Below are 14,853 nucleotides of genomic sequence, written 5' to 3'. Positions count from 1 at the left end.
CCACTATCCAATAGGACTAAGCCTCGCAAACATCTCGGAGTGTGACGGAACTGGTAAGCAGTCTTATATTACTCGAATATGTGACAATAAAGTTGCGGAACAGCTAACTAGTGTGCCGTGGACGGACCTAATGAACTGTGAATGCCCATTAGAATTATATGATAGATCGTGTGAAATTTTATCCTGTATTCATAATAAGTTGGAAATTAAAATACCTATTCTAAAAAAGCGACAAAACAAACCTTGGATAACTAAAAAAATAAAATGTATGATTGGCCTACGGGACAAATTATTTAAAAGATGGAAAACAAAGCCAAACGATATGAACTTAAGAATACAGTACAATAGATATAGAAATAGGGTTAATAAATATATATTTAGAGCTAAGAATAAACATAGAAAGGACGAAATATTAAAATGTAATAAGAATATAAGAAAGATCTGGTCAAAAATAAATACATGTACAGGGAGAGAAAAAGTGGGTGTGAATGCAACTACATTAAGGTATCTAGGTAAATAGAGACAACTGAAGTTATATGTAATAAATTCTCTGAAACCTTTACCAAAGAAATTCTAAGTATTAAACATGATTGTAATAGTAAGTTCTTGGCCCGATCGCAATATGTTAAAAGTAGTGAGGTCTCGTTAAGGTTTAAAAAAGCGTGTCCAAATGCTATAGTTAAAATTATAAATAGTTTAAGTCTTGATAAGTCGCCTGGGTTGGATAAATTACGAATTAAGGATATACTAGTAGTTCGTTCCGAACTGAGAACTCGCGGCTTGCCAAAAATTATATAGAGCGATAGACTTTGTTGCACCTACGTACTCGTATAGTTCGACATAAAATAGTAGACAATAATTTTCAAGAAAAAAAAACAGATATCTATGGGGGCCGGTGAAAGATTATTGTACATAGATGGTGGACTATATAGAAAAGGAGGTAAAACCACCCACTTTTCTAGTAGCTAGCATTTCGTTTCTGTAAGGGTCGCAGTTTTAGCCTCACGAACCACTTCTCTGATAGCAGTTCGGTTCTGTGAGGATTGCAGTTCGAACCTAACCAAAACCACTTTTCTAGTAGCATTTCGTTTCTGTAAGGCTCGCAGTTCTAACCTAACCAGGTAATCATAGTGATGGTTTATTTAGCTTTGGTATCAGTGGTTTTCCGGGTCAAGGTCCGAGTCCGGGTCCGGTCCAGTTCCGGGTCCAGGACCTAGTCCAGGTCGAGGTCCAGGTCTAGGTTTTGGTCCAGGTCCAAATCCAGGTCCAAGTCCGGGTCCAGGTCCGGGTTCAGATCCAGATAAGAGCCCTGATTCGGGTCAGGTCTGGCTCCAGGGCCAGCTCCGTCAAAATCGAAATTCGAAATCGCCAAACGTGTAGTCATTGAAGAGTTCTGTTCTGGTCATCATCAGCAGTTCCACTTCATCAAATGCGACAGTTTTTAATGTAAATTCTTGATTTTCTGATGAACACAAATCTCTATACGCATGCCTTTAAGATTTGAGGAGTTCCCTCGATTCCTCATGGATACCATCATCAGTCCTCGAGCTTGGCAAAATCGTGGCTTAAAAACTTAACTTGCTTAACAAACATAACGAAGAGGACAAATCGCCAAACGTGAACTATGCGTCGTTGAAGAGTTCCGTTTTAATCATCATCAGCAGTTCCACTTCATCAAATGCGACAGTTTTTAATGAAAATGCTTGATTTTCTGATGAAAATACAAAATCTCTATACGCATGCCTTTAAGATTTGAGGAGTTCCCTCGAGTCCTCGTGGATCCCATCATCAGAACTCGAACTTGACAAAAATGTGGCTTAAAAAGTTAACTTGCTTAACAAACATAACGAAGAGGACAAATCGCCAAACGTGAACTATGCGTCGTTGAAGAGTTCCGTTCTGATCATCATCCGCAGTTCCACTTCATCAAATGCGACAGTTTTTAATGAAAATGCTTGATTTTCTGATGAAAATACAAAAATCTCTATACGCATGCCTTTAAGATTTGAGGAGTTCTCTCGATTCCTCATGGATCCCATCATCAGAACTGGGTTTTGACAAAAACGGGACCAATCTGTATGCATATACATACATAAAAAAAAAATTCAAAATCGGTCCAGTAATGGCGGAGATATGGAGTAACAAAGATAAAAAAAATCACAATCGAATCTCCTCCTTTTGAGATTTGGAAGTCGGTTAATAAATGAGGGCGCCACTTTCTACCTTTCTACGTAGCTGTCACATTTTTGACGTAAAATGCTTACACATGGCAATAATTTATAGTCTGTCAAGCCATTTCCATCAGTAGAAAAAAGCGGCTAAAAAATGTAGGCGCGAAGGGTTATCGTCCCATAGAAAATTTGAATACGCGCCTTTTTCTACTGACAAACTTGTTTGGCCGACTATAATATGGAAATTTTAGAGTTCCATTTGATTTTATTCCTACTATTTTACGTCCCACTATAGGCGGCAATGGATCAAAAATCGCGTGGATATATTACAAGGTCAGTGGAGCCCTTAACTGATACTGTATCTGTGGTAAGCCGAAATATTTCCTGTCAAATGTCAAATACCTATATTATGTTTATTTTTTATCTTGCTAATTATTTCAAAATGGTAAATTTAAAAACGATATTATAAAAGTGCAAGCCGAGCACTTTCATTTGATACCAAACTCGACCATATTTTCTTGCAAAAAGATGACCAGAATAGCAAGACCCCTCACAAATAGCTTTTTAGCCTTCTAAGCTCTTCTAGCTCAATAACCCATTGATCGAGCCTGCTCATAATTTAATGACTAAAATATAATGCCCTCAACTACACGTTTACCCAATTGCATTTAAATTAGAACAAATTTACTTATGTTCTTGAGTATCAAACTATCCTCTGATAGTTCAGCTTAAAAACATCGAAATGCCGGGACGTGCCCCTAGCCAGCCGCGTGTCTCAAGTCGAATGTAAGAACTTCGTTCGCTTCGCTCGCTCGTTCGAAAATTAGTAAAACAAGACATAAGTAAAGTGTTAGCGTTATTTATTAACTTGTGCGTGGAGAAGGGAGTATATCCCAACACTCTAAAAGCAGCTTTAATACGTCCAATATATAAACAAGGATCTCATTGTGTATATTCTAATTATAGACCTATAGCGATTCTATCGGTAGTTAATAACATTGTGGAAAAATATGTAGTCGAACAGATAAGTACTTTCTTGGAACGAAATAGTATTATAGGAGCATTCCATGGAAATCGGTAACTTTCTCGTCAAAAATTTCTTGACATTTTATATAATTTCACATTATTCAATTACGGCTTAAAGTATCATCTTTAAGAATTTATATACAGCTTGTAAATCATTTAACATTTTTTTAAATAATAGCTACATTTCGAGAACACTGTAATAAACATCGCGTCAAGTAAGGAAACAACCCCGATTTCTATGTTTAATAACAACTTTTTTTTTGGATTTTAATTAAACATGGCTGGTATAAAATCAAAACTATATGTCTATTTTTGACATTGGCTCATGAATTTATTAGTATTTTCGTGATTTCTAATTGCTATTTGAAAAAATGATCTCGCACTCGAAAACTGTCGTTTACCTAACAAAGAAACATAATTTGTAAATTATAAACCAAACGTGAGGGAAGTGTATCTCAAAACTTATTTTCTAAACAGTATTTGTTCAGGATCGCATTTGTCGAGTGGATTTTGTTGTGATTTGCGTGTTTATTCGTACTGATTTTATTAAATGATAACGGTCGCTTACATAACGTGTTTATTAGAATACGTAGACTAAACAAACGTTTAGTGCGTGTTCTAAGATTGATTCGTCTACAAATTTTAATGGATCCACCGCCTAAGAAGAGCTCGAACAAAGCGAGACAGAAAAAGTATCGTGAGAAAAAAAAAGAAGATCCAGACTACAAAAAAAAACAATGTGAGCGGATTAAGAAGATTCAGAAGGTGAAAAAAGCTAAGATGACTCAAATTCAACTAGAAGAATTACGGGGAAAAAAGAGGCAGCAAAAACAAAAAGAGCGGGAAAAGAAACGACAAGAAAATCTGGCTTCTATCAGATCGAATGAACCTCAAAGATCTACAATTTCACACATTGAACCGTACAAATGTGTTCAAACATACAGTAAGGCGGTTTTAAAGTGCACGCGGAACCTACCGGTTTGCCCAATGAAGCAGAAATGTGTCGTCCAAGGTGTGTGTAAACGATTGGGTATCAAACTAGCCGAAGAAATGGAGAGCAGTTTGTGCAACGACGATGTGTCGGAGGAGAAAAATATTGTAAGACTTCTATTATCGTACAGATATAGTATACACATGTCCAGGCATGAAAGACTGCATGGCAGTGTGGAAAAATGGCCAAAAACTCACTCTAGAGAAACATTATTTAACGATGTTTTTGAGAGAGGCACATTATATATTCTGTCAAGAAAATCCTGAAATCAAAATTTCCTTTTCACGATTTTGTAGTTTGCGACCTGATAATGTACTACTGCTTAAAAATACACCTGCAGAACAGTGTAAGTGTAAAATACATGAGAATTTTATGCTAAAATTGAAGAGTTTAGGCATAACATACTCGCATACATTTTGGCAAACCGTGCTGTGTAATGATGAGCTGTCGTCTGAATGCTGGAAAAATAACTGTGACACTTGTGCTAATTTAAAATTATTGGACTGTGTTAATAATAAAACAAGAACTGTTTATTGGAAAGAGTGGGTGAAGTTAGCAAATAATAAACTTAAAATGAAAGTAAACGAAACAAGTGCTGGAGAGTTATATGAAAAAGTATTGGAAAGCTATGGAGATTTTGTCCGACATGTGTATGTAAAGAGAATTCAAAATCAAGAATTCACCGGCGACCAAAAACGTGAAAACACCCGCATATTGCAAATTGATTTTGCAATGTCATATTCCTGCGAGTACCAAAACGAGATCCAAAGTGCCCTCTGGGCCCGAAAAAGTGTAACGTTATTCACAGCCGCCGTATTTTTCAAAAATGTATGCCGGACTTATGTGATTTGTTCTGACTATCTCAAAAACAAAGATACCATTTTTGTCTTTATAAATCATTTGTACGACTTAATAATATCTGAAGACAACGATGCAAACATTACCGACGTGATTTGGAGTGATGGCCCATCCTCGGAGTTCAAAAACAAATTCATGGTTCGTTTCATTCGTTTGTTATTTTATTTATCCAAAAAATATAAGAAAAACTTTTCTTGGAAGTATTCGGCCACATCGCATGGTAAAGGAGTAATAGATGGTGTAGGTGGAAATTTTCCCTCCGGCCGTTTTGGCAACCAAGTTTCGGAACCAGTTGTTGAAAAATAAGAAATAATCTTGTTACGCAACTAGTTGCCCAAAAAGAAATTCTATTCCTGATCCACAACTACCGTAGATGACAGTGGAGTTTCGCAACCAGTTGTCGGAAAGGAAATAAATGTCTTTGTTTACAACTGGTTACCAAATAAGACTTTCATATCTCATTTCACAGCTAGACATTACGTGACATCTAGAATATCCTAAAATCAAACAGACTTTTTAGTAATACCTATAGACAAAAGTTTAAAGGTGTTATTTAAAAATATGAATGTTTATTTGACAGATTTGTCATCTGTTCGTCATACATATAATTATACTCGTTTTAAGATTCAGTGATGCACATTATCTAGTATTTATTGCGATTACGAGCGACTACGAGTGATTGATAATCAAGTGTCCAGTGATCACGCCATTACATCCCGGGCGGGTATTCATAATGTCTACTTCAAATGTATATCCTACAAGTGATATTGTATTCATTAGTACAAAAGGGGCGGAGTGTCATTGCTGTACAATGATCGTCAGTATCACCGAAAAAAGATTTACGTTAATAAGAACTCGTTCTGGAAATGTTTCACAACAAAAGAATGCAAGGGTAATATTACCTTAAATTGTCGTAACGAAGTTGTGAATCATAGTGCACACACACTGGGGTGTTTGAGTGACAGCGGTAAAAATGTTATTAAAAAAAATGGATGATCTCAAATGGAAAATAAGCTGCAATTTTGAGTCAATTCCAAAACAATATAATGACATGATTCGTGACCTCAAAAATGACGGATTTGAGTTAGTAGCTCAAATACCAAAGTTTAACAACGTGAAAACAGGCTTATATGCTGAAAGAAATAAAATAGTTGGTGCCAAGAGATTACGCTTTACATGTGCACTTGACGTAACAGTGCCAAAGAAATTCGAAAAAATGCTACTTTGTGATTATATTGACGAAAGTAAGGAATTAAGAATGATTGTTTTTTTGCAATAATGACATGAAAACGAAAATTAAAAATGTTACTCACTTTTTTGCTGATGGCACTTTTAAGAGTTGCCCAAAAGGGTTCCATCAATTGTATACAATACACGGCTATGATGATCAAAATCACACAATTACTCCTATATTTTATGCTCTTTTACCGAACAAGAAAACATCAACATATAAATTGTTACTCAAGTTGACTAAGAAGCAGATTTCTGGTTGGAAGCCAACTAAAATTACACTAGATTTTGAACTAGCTGCTATAAATGCCTTTAAGCAAACCTTTCCTAACATAATATTTAAAGGCTGTTACTTTCACTTTAATCGCTGCTTGTGGAAAAAAGCGAAATCTTTGAAAATAAACACAAGAGTTACGAAAAGACACGTATCAAGATGTATTGGGATAGCCCGCTTGCTACAAAATTATATTAATGAAGGCTATAGATATGTTATGGGAAGAAGCCCTAACGACAATAAAATTAAGAAGTTTAACAAATATTTCCAAAAACAGTGGTTCAAAAAACATGATTTCGGCAATTCTTGTTCCTGTGCAAAGGAAAATATCAGAACCAATAACAATATTGAAGGTTGGCACCGGAAAATTAACAGTTTTGTCGGACGAACACATCCTACTTTAGCACATCTACTAGACGTGTTAGATTCAGAAAATTCATCGTACGATTTAAAAAAAAATTGCAAACAAAAAAAAGAAGGAATATGCGGAGATAGATCAGGAAATTGAGTTGGCGTTAAACGATTTGAAAAAAAATGTCATTTCTGTTGGACATTGCATTGAAATCATAAGCCCTTTTGTCATGCCTTGGTAAACGGATGCTGATTGACCGAATGAAAAAAGCGAGCAAAGCGTCTCTGCTTCAGCTTCGGCAAAAGTGCTTTCGTATGCCCATTTATCCAGGTTTCCAGATATCTGTATGCTTTATGAACCGGCTCACAAAATATCACGGAAATCGGTCGAGAATTGCTTAAAACTTGTCAAAGTATTGTGTTTTGTTAGATTAGAAGTATGATTTTTTTTACTGTTTTAAACGAAATAAATGATTGTTGTCAAATAAAAAATAGCTTTTATTGTATGTTGTAATTATTTTTTTACTCATTTTTATTAGGAACACGCCGTGTCAGTGACGCCATGGGAGTGAGATATATTAAAAGATAGATATATTAAAATGTTAATTATTTGCTCCAACCTGTCTGGGTTCATGTTTCACATAAATTATGACATGATTGCAATAAATAAATAAATAGTAAAGCAGCGGCACGACGTGTTCCTTTGGGCGATCAAAGTGTTTACGGATAGGATTTTATCTATTTGCGTTAGAAAGCAGTCATAGCCACTTCAGTTTATTTCCTATGAAAAAGTAGATAAATGAAAATGATATGACGATACTATGAGAGTGACAAGTTATATTTTATTCTGCGGCAAATTAAATTTATAAGAGAAGTTAGATAGGTAAATGGGGGGACTCATTTTCCTGCGTTGAACGGTTCCTCCTTATTCTTTCGTAGCCAGTGAGAGCTAAGAACATATACAGTATAAAAATAACTTTAATAACTGAACAATGCCAATTACTTGAACAAAAAGAAGATCTTGACTTATTGCTTTAAGAAGTGAGTTGTCATTGTCGCTTTGTATAATAGTAATTGAAATTGAACAAAACAGAGCAAAATGTCGAGCTTCGAAACATCAAAGCAACGGACGCCAGAGATCGAAGGGGAGTGTATATTTCCAGGCTGTTTCCGAACAAACTTCAGACCGGTACCCAACATACTGAGGATAAATTTCTTGTGCAAGCTCAATTTTTTTATATCACCTGGAACGAGCGTTTGCAGTCAACATTGCGGAGTAGGGGAAAATGGGTGGACACAAGTATTTATATGCACCAACAACCGCACCGATTTCGACGCTCGCCACGCACAGGATATTGCTGATCTGCTTAGGTTCTCGTTAGAGATGGTGAATTCCGTGGTGTCAAATATGTTAAGCAATGTTGTGGACTAAAATATGTTTTTATAAAATATTAACCTGTACGCGTTATTTTGTATTTTTTGTGAAATTTAGTAAATCGCAGCCATGGTATTTGTACTACCACTGAACTAGGGGGCTGTCCATAAATTACGTCATCGATTTTTGATCCCCCCCCCCCCCCCTAAAATCATCCAAAAATCATACTTCGAATGGCCCGTTTCCTCCTACGTCATTCTACCATCATCCGATGTCGAGACCCCGCGCCCTAATTTGAAATGACGTAATTTATGAATAGCCCCTAGGTAAGCTTTATAGCTTACCAAGAATAGCTTATTTATCTGGCTTTAATTGTTAAAGCCAGATATATAGCTATTTTTAGCTAAATTAGCTAAAAAATCATGATTATTTTTATTTCACTAAGAATAACTTATTCCCATTAAATTTTCTCATCTACGAATTATTCCAGACAAAATTATTCCGGACGAATTATTTATTATGATTTTATTCTTGAATGCCCAACAGTGTATGTAAGTACTTTTATATGTACATTTGTTTTTGAAGCCTTGGAAACTAGCCACATTTTCTCTAAGTGTCTGAGCTCTATTCTTCGTTGGCAACTGGATGTCAAACAGGAATATAATTTCTTTTTAGGCAACTAGTTGCCTAACACGATGATATATTCTTATTTGACAACTGGTTACGAAACTTGGTTGCCAAAACGGCCGGAGGGGAAATTTTAAGCATTTGGTGCGTCAGAAATCAATGTCGCAAGGTCAAGTAACACCCGTACAATCAGCAGAAGATTTTGCATACCTCGCGTCAAGTCTCGTGTCAAATACGAAAGTAATATATATATCTCAAACAGAAATAGACGCCAAAGTGGCAGCAAAAAAATCCATGGGAAAAGGTGGATGCAGTTCCTGGAATATCAAAATTTCATATTTTGTAAAGTCCATGCATTGGACACGCAAGAAAAAATATTTAGACCAAAGCATGCGAGATTCTTGGTGTAAAATCGTACGTGTCGCTTACATAACGTTGCTGTCGCTTACATAACGCTACACATTTTATTTATTTTCTTTAAAATTATTAGAGGAACGAAACTTTTATTTGTTGTAAATAAATAACGAGTGTAATTTTTCTTTATTCCTCTTTGTCTCGTATTTCGCTAAAACTTTCGAAAATATCACTTATGTTTCAGACTAGGTTGATTTGTTGTCGCTTACATAACGTATGGCTGATACCTAGTTTCTTTACGAACTTGGACATTATGACAAAAGTAGTTAATGGATGTTTTTAAGTACACATATAGTATTGTTATTATATAATTCGCAAATGGCGAAAACTCAAATGAAACGAGTAACAGACCTGTAAAGTCTTAAAATATAGTACGAATGTCGATTACATAACCATGGAATGCTCCTATAACGAACGCGCAGCATGGTTTCCGGCGTGGGCGGAGCACGGCTACGGCTCTGGCGCAGTTCGCGGACGACGTCAACGAGTGTCTGGGGCAGCGGAAGCAGGTGATAGTGGTCTATATAAACTTCAAAAAAGCTTTTGATACTTTGGGGCACCACCAGCTGCTTCAAGCTATGGAGGAGTGTGGCGTCGCGGGTCCGTTGAGCAGGTGGCTGCGCACATACCTTACGGACAGAACCCTCCAGACGGTCGTTGACGGCGTGTTCGGTCCCTTCGGCTATATTATGCATGTCAATAGTATGTGTAATGTGGTACAAAACTGTCACATATATATAAACGCGGATGACACTTGTCTAACATCATTAAATGGGCACACGACAATGGAATTGTTATCAACATAAATAAAACCAAATGTATGCACGTGCGATCCCCGTACAGTAGACAAGTTAACCGACCGCCACGCATACTTAGCCACACGTACACGTATGAGTGCCTGCACAGTGGGCCGCAGAATTGTGAGTGTGACAGCATCGAGGTTGTGTCAGAGTACAGGTATTTGGGCTTATTAATAGATTACAATTTTTCTTGGAAAAATCATATCAATAAATTATGAGACAAATTAAGAATTGTACTAGTAAAACTTCACCAGTTAAAATATGTATTGGATAGGGCCACGATGTTTACATTATATTATGCACTGGCAGACTCTCTGTTTTCTTATGGACTGGCATGCTATGGTAGGACATTTAAAACTTATTTAGACAGGATTAAATCATTACAGATACGCTTTATGAATCTATTAGTGGACAAAAAAACTAAAAATCGCTGTAAAAAAAGTGAATATGAGGAATTATTTGTGGAATGCCGTATGTTGCCAATTCATGAGGAAGTAGGGATGTTGCTGACATTAGAGCAGTTCAATAAAGATAATTTAAAATCTATATACATCACTCTAGATTCACGAAAACAATCAGTAAAAAAATGTTACAGGTTCCGTCATGTGGTAAAAATTATTATGGAAAAAGAAATAGGAAGTACTTGATCCCAAAATTGTATAATGAAATACTGTATGATAACTATAAGGGAATGTAAATCAGTTAGGATGTTTAAATTTAAAGTGAAAATGTTTCTATTAAACAAAATTAAGATAAAGTTACCAGCATAAGCAATAAGATGTACTTAAGTTAACAATTAATTAGGCAATTAGCTAAGTCTACCCATCTATGTTTTAAGGGAGCCCTGCAGTTTGGCAGAAGAAAAAAATCTGTATAATAGGGTTTATTTCATCGGAATAAATGATTTTTTTTGTTTAGCGGCAACATTAATACCATTAATTACCCTTATTTCTTTCTTTCTCACACTAGGCCAATTTAAACATTTAACTTCTTCTTTAAACATTTAACTTCTTCTTATTACTCTTAACTTTTTCTTACTATATCCTCATGTTTTTGTTATGTTTTATGGCGGTAGGCCTTAACAAATATGTTATCTTTTAGTTACAGTTATATTTATTTTTTCATGTATGTGTTGTCAATTTAATTATCTCCTTATTAGTTTTAAGTTAGTGATAAGTTAGGTCCTCACCGAAAATCAGCGCTGCGGCTCACCGTCGTAGCATTACGCTGAGTGGGGTTCCTATTTAACGTCCATGTGTCTATGTAAAATTTGTAATTTAACTGGTTGGTTGACGTAAATAAATGTATTTTCTTTCTTTCTTTCTTTCAATAATAACCCAACCGCAACTCAATTTAAATCCGCTTTCAAGCGATTACTAATTCATGGAAAACTTAAACATTTAACTTCAGTTAACTGTGTGCCTTTATCAGACATCAGCATTTTAACTTGTCAACTAGAAATTGCTATAAACCTCTGAACGCAACCGGCTGGTACATGATGACTTGAATCTGAATCAAGCTTTGAATGCAGAAGTCGTCCTAAACAAAGATCACTCCTGCCTTGCTGATCGAACTAGTGTAAGATGTAACCAAAAATAAAACCGCAAATCGATGTAGGTACAGTTTAGCCGTTTGGCACACGCATACTACAGTTCAATACAAAAATTTTGACCCTCAGTTCCTAAAAAAAATCCCTTAGGAGGGAGAAACCTATCGTGTGTGGTGTCATATGACAGGGCTTTATGAGACGATTCTAAAAATACGACATATGATACGTGATACCCTCATATCTAACCCCAAGAAAGCAATTTTGGAAATAATTTCAATTAGTTTTTTTTAAGTTTTCAAAATTTGGCTCTCCATTAACGAAACTTTGCATAGCATGGGAAATAGTGTCGTGAATATAGTGGCAAATGGTTATTCACGAAGACCATATTTGCTTATGTGAAGAAGTTATTAGCGAAATAATGTCGAATTTGGTTGAGCAGAGTTTACAATTTTTATGGCCCCCCGATAAGATTAACAAGTTCGTTGTGTCGTTCGCAGCTGCATACATGATCGCCGCAGGAAAACTTTTGAAGAAAAGGCATACCAATTTGAAGCCTATAACTTGTTTAGCTCATTCTTTTCATAGAGGTGCAGAGCAAATTAGATCCCAGCATAAACTTGTTGATACTTTTTTTTTAAATCGCCAAAACTAGTAAGTAGTAAGACTTTTCAAACAAATGGCTCCAAACGTACCTTTGCCAGCTGAACCCGTAATAACAAGGTGGGACACTAGGCTAAAGGCAGCCTTCTATTACAGCACGCATTTTGAGGACATAAAAAAATTTTACACGTTTAGTCGAGTGATGCCAATTCTATTCAAAAAGCTAAAAAGGCTTTTTCAACATCAATATACGACGTGAACTTGATTTTATAAAAAATGCCTACGAAATTATACCGCAAACTTTAACTCAACTAGAGTGTACCAACATTTCACTCGCTGATTCGTTGCAAGTTGTTGACCAGGCACGTATTGTTTTTACAATGGTGTGCTACAGATAGTGTTCTAGGAGTGATTCTCAAAATAGTGGCATCTTAACCTGTAATGTATGTTTATTTGCTCTTTTTCATATGAAACAAAAATGTATCTAGATAAACTAAAACAATGTTTATCGAGGCCAAGTCATTATTTTTATTTAAATTTAATACTTATATTTATAAAAAATAAAGAGTAGCACTTTTTACTGTAACCTGTCTTGTCCAAAAGCATAGCTCTTCCAGTTTTAGTTCTTTAGATTTTATAAGCACCAATTTATGTAAATTAAATATCATGCTATATAATAACATAAACAATACCTTTTAAAATGTACTTTGCACAGACCTTATATATATTTTTTACAACAATATACACGCACGAAGTTTGTCCAAGGATATTTTCTCTGTTAACCTGTACCAACCTGTACATGCGCGGTATTGCATCTGACTCATACACAGAAAAAAATATTTAGATCATAACTATGGCAAAGTATTAGGTACCTAAGTATCAAGCTAACCACCGTAGGGTACCATTATGACCCAAGTGTCTTAGTTTCGTAGAGACAAGTGGTTAAAGGCAGAAATCTGGGGTTTTGTAAGGGAATGTTAACTTTAACTTGTCTCGATTATTTTACGATTTCGTATGGGCCTAATGTAATAATATCATTTTAATATTGTATGAAGATTTATTCATCTATGCTAAAAGTGATACATTCGTATTATTATCCGTTCAAGGGAAAAAATAAAAATGAATGTATTGTTTACTGTAACCTGCTTAACTTTAACCTGTGTTCAATGTATAGGGTATTGTATGTCTTGAAAATAACTTCTTCATTTTCCGTTCCCTTTTGAAAATTTGGGGTACTTGAAGTGGTAAAACATATTTTTCATTATTAAAAGTAAAAAAAAAAATCATTAACTTTAACCTGTCGATGCCACTTTCTTGAGAATCACTCCTAGATAAACTAGAAAAAGTGTTAGATCGGAATCCCGATTTCGATGTTATATGGGACTTGACCACAATGCACCATGAAGATGACGTATCGGCCCTTCTCGAGAATGTCACTTTATTGGCAGGGTTTGTATTGAAATAGAATAGATGGATATTTTTACGAACAAATGTGGCCGACTCTAAAATGCAAATTGAAGGTAAGATTAAAATTCCTAGTCTACTGACGCACGTTGCGATTGTAGTGATGCACGTCACTACATTCGCAAGAAAAAAAGACAAAAAGTCGATCCCTGTTTGCAAAAAAGTGTTATTAGGCATTCTGAATTTAAAAAAGGGCAGACTAGAAAGTGTGGCTAAGCGTAAGCGTCATTATTTTACTGGATCAATGGCTTGCGAATATCGCGGTGGAGACAAAAAACCGTACACATATCATATCGTTCACGCAAAGAAGCTGTTCAAAAATATATTCAGACTTTGGAACCTCTAAAAATTCGCTACTGCCGGGACAAAACTCGGCAACCATAATATTTGCATTCAGAGCTTAATTTAAAAAAACACACTACCTACTGTTAGTAAACAAAATAAACTAAAACAAATATTTCACGTGACGATAACAAAAATGTCTTCTTCAATTTACTATAATTACTCGTAACTTCTGAATGTCTGAAGCCGTATTGGCTTTTGGAATAAGTTTATCATAATCATCATCAATGACTATTTCGTGTTCATCATTAAAATGGTAGTAGGAATGAATTGTTATATTTTTTTCTTTATTTTGCGGAGATAAGCGAGTTCTAGATTGATCAAACACTCCTTTGTGTGTTGAGAATGATCGCTCCACGTTCACTGATATTAAAGTGACATTCTCATGTGGGGACACAGAGTACTACAATAAAACCCCGTATCGTAACAAGGAATGCGCATATACATAATATGTTGTAAGTGCACATGATTAATTTGTGTTAGATTTAAGTCCTTTTATTACTTATAAAACTCTTATGGTGCTTATTTATAAGAGAAAGCTCTATGTTGCAAGTGACACTAAGTTAAAAATTCGAAAAAAAATTAGGTGTTATTCTAGTACTTTATTCTACTAGTCATACGTATTATGAAAGAAAACAAAGCTGCACTTTAAGATGGAAGCAAGCCGCTTTGCATGGTGATAGTAGATACCAAAGTAAGCGATATTTTCCGAAGCACCCATAAATTCACCCCTTAGGAACCGAGATTTAGCGAGGTCTATTAGAAAAAAGAAAAAAAATCC

The sequence above is a fragment of the Cydia splendana genome, chromosome Z (genome assembly GCF_910591565.1).
Source record: "Cydia splendana chromosome Z, ilCydSple1.2, whole genome shotgun sequence".
Lineage (NCBI taxonomy): Eukaryota > Metazoa > Arthropoda > Insecta > Lepidoptera > Tortricidae > Cydia > Cydia splendana.
Note: the sequence above shows the minus strand (reverse complement) of the source record.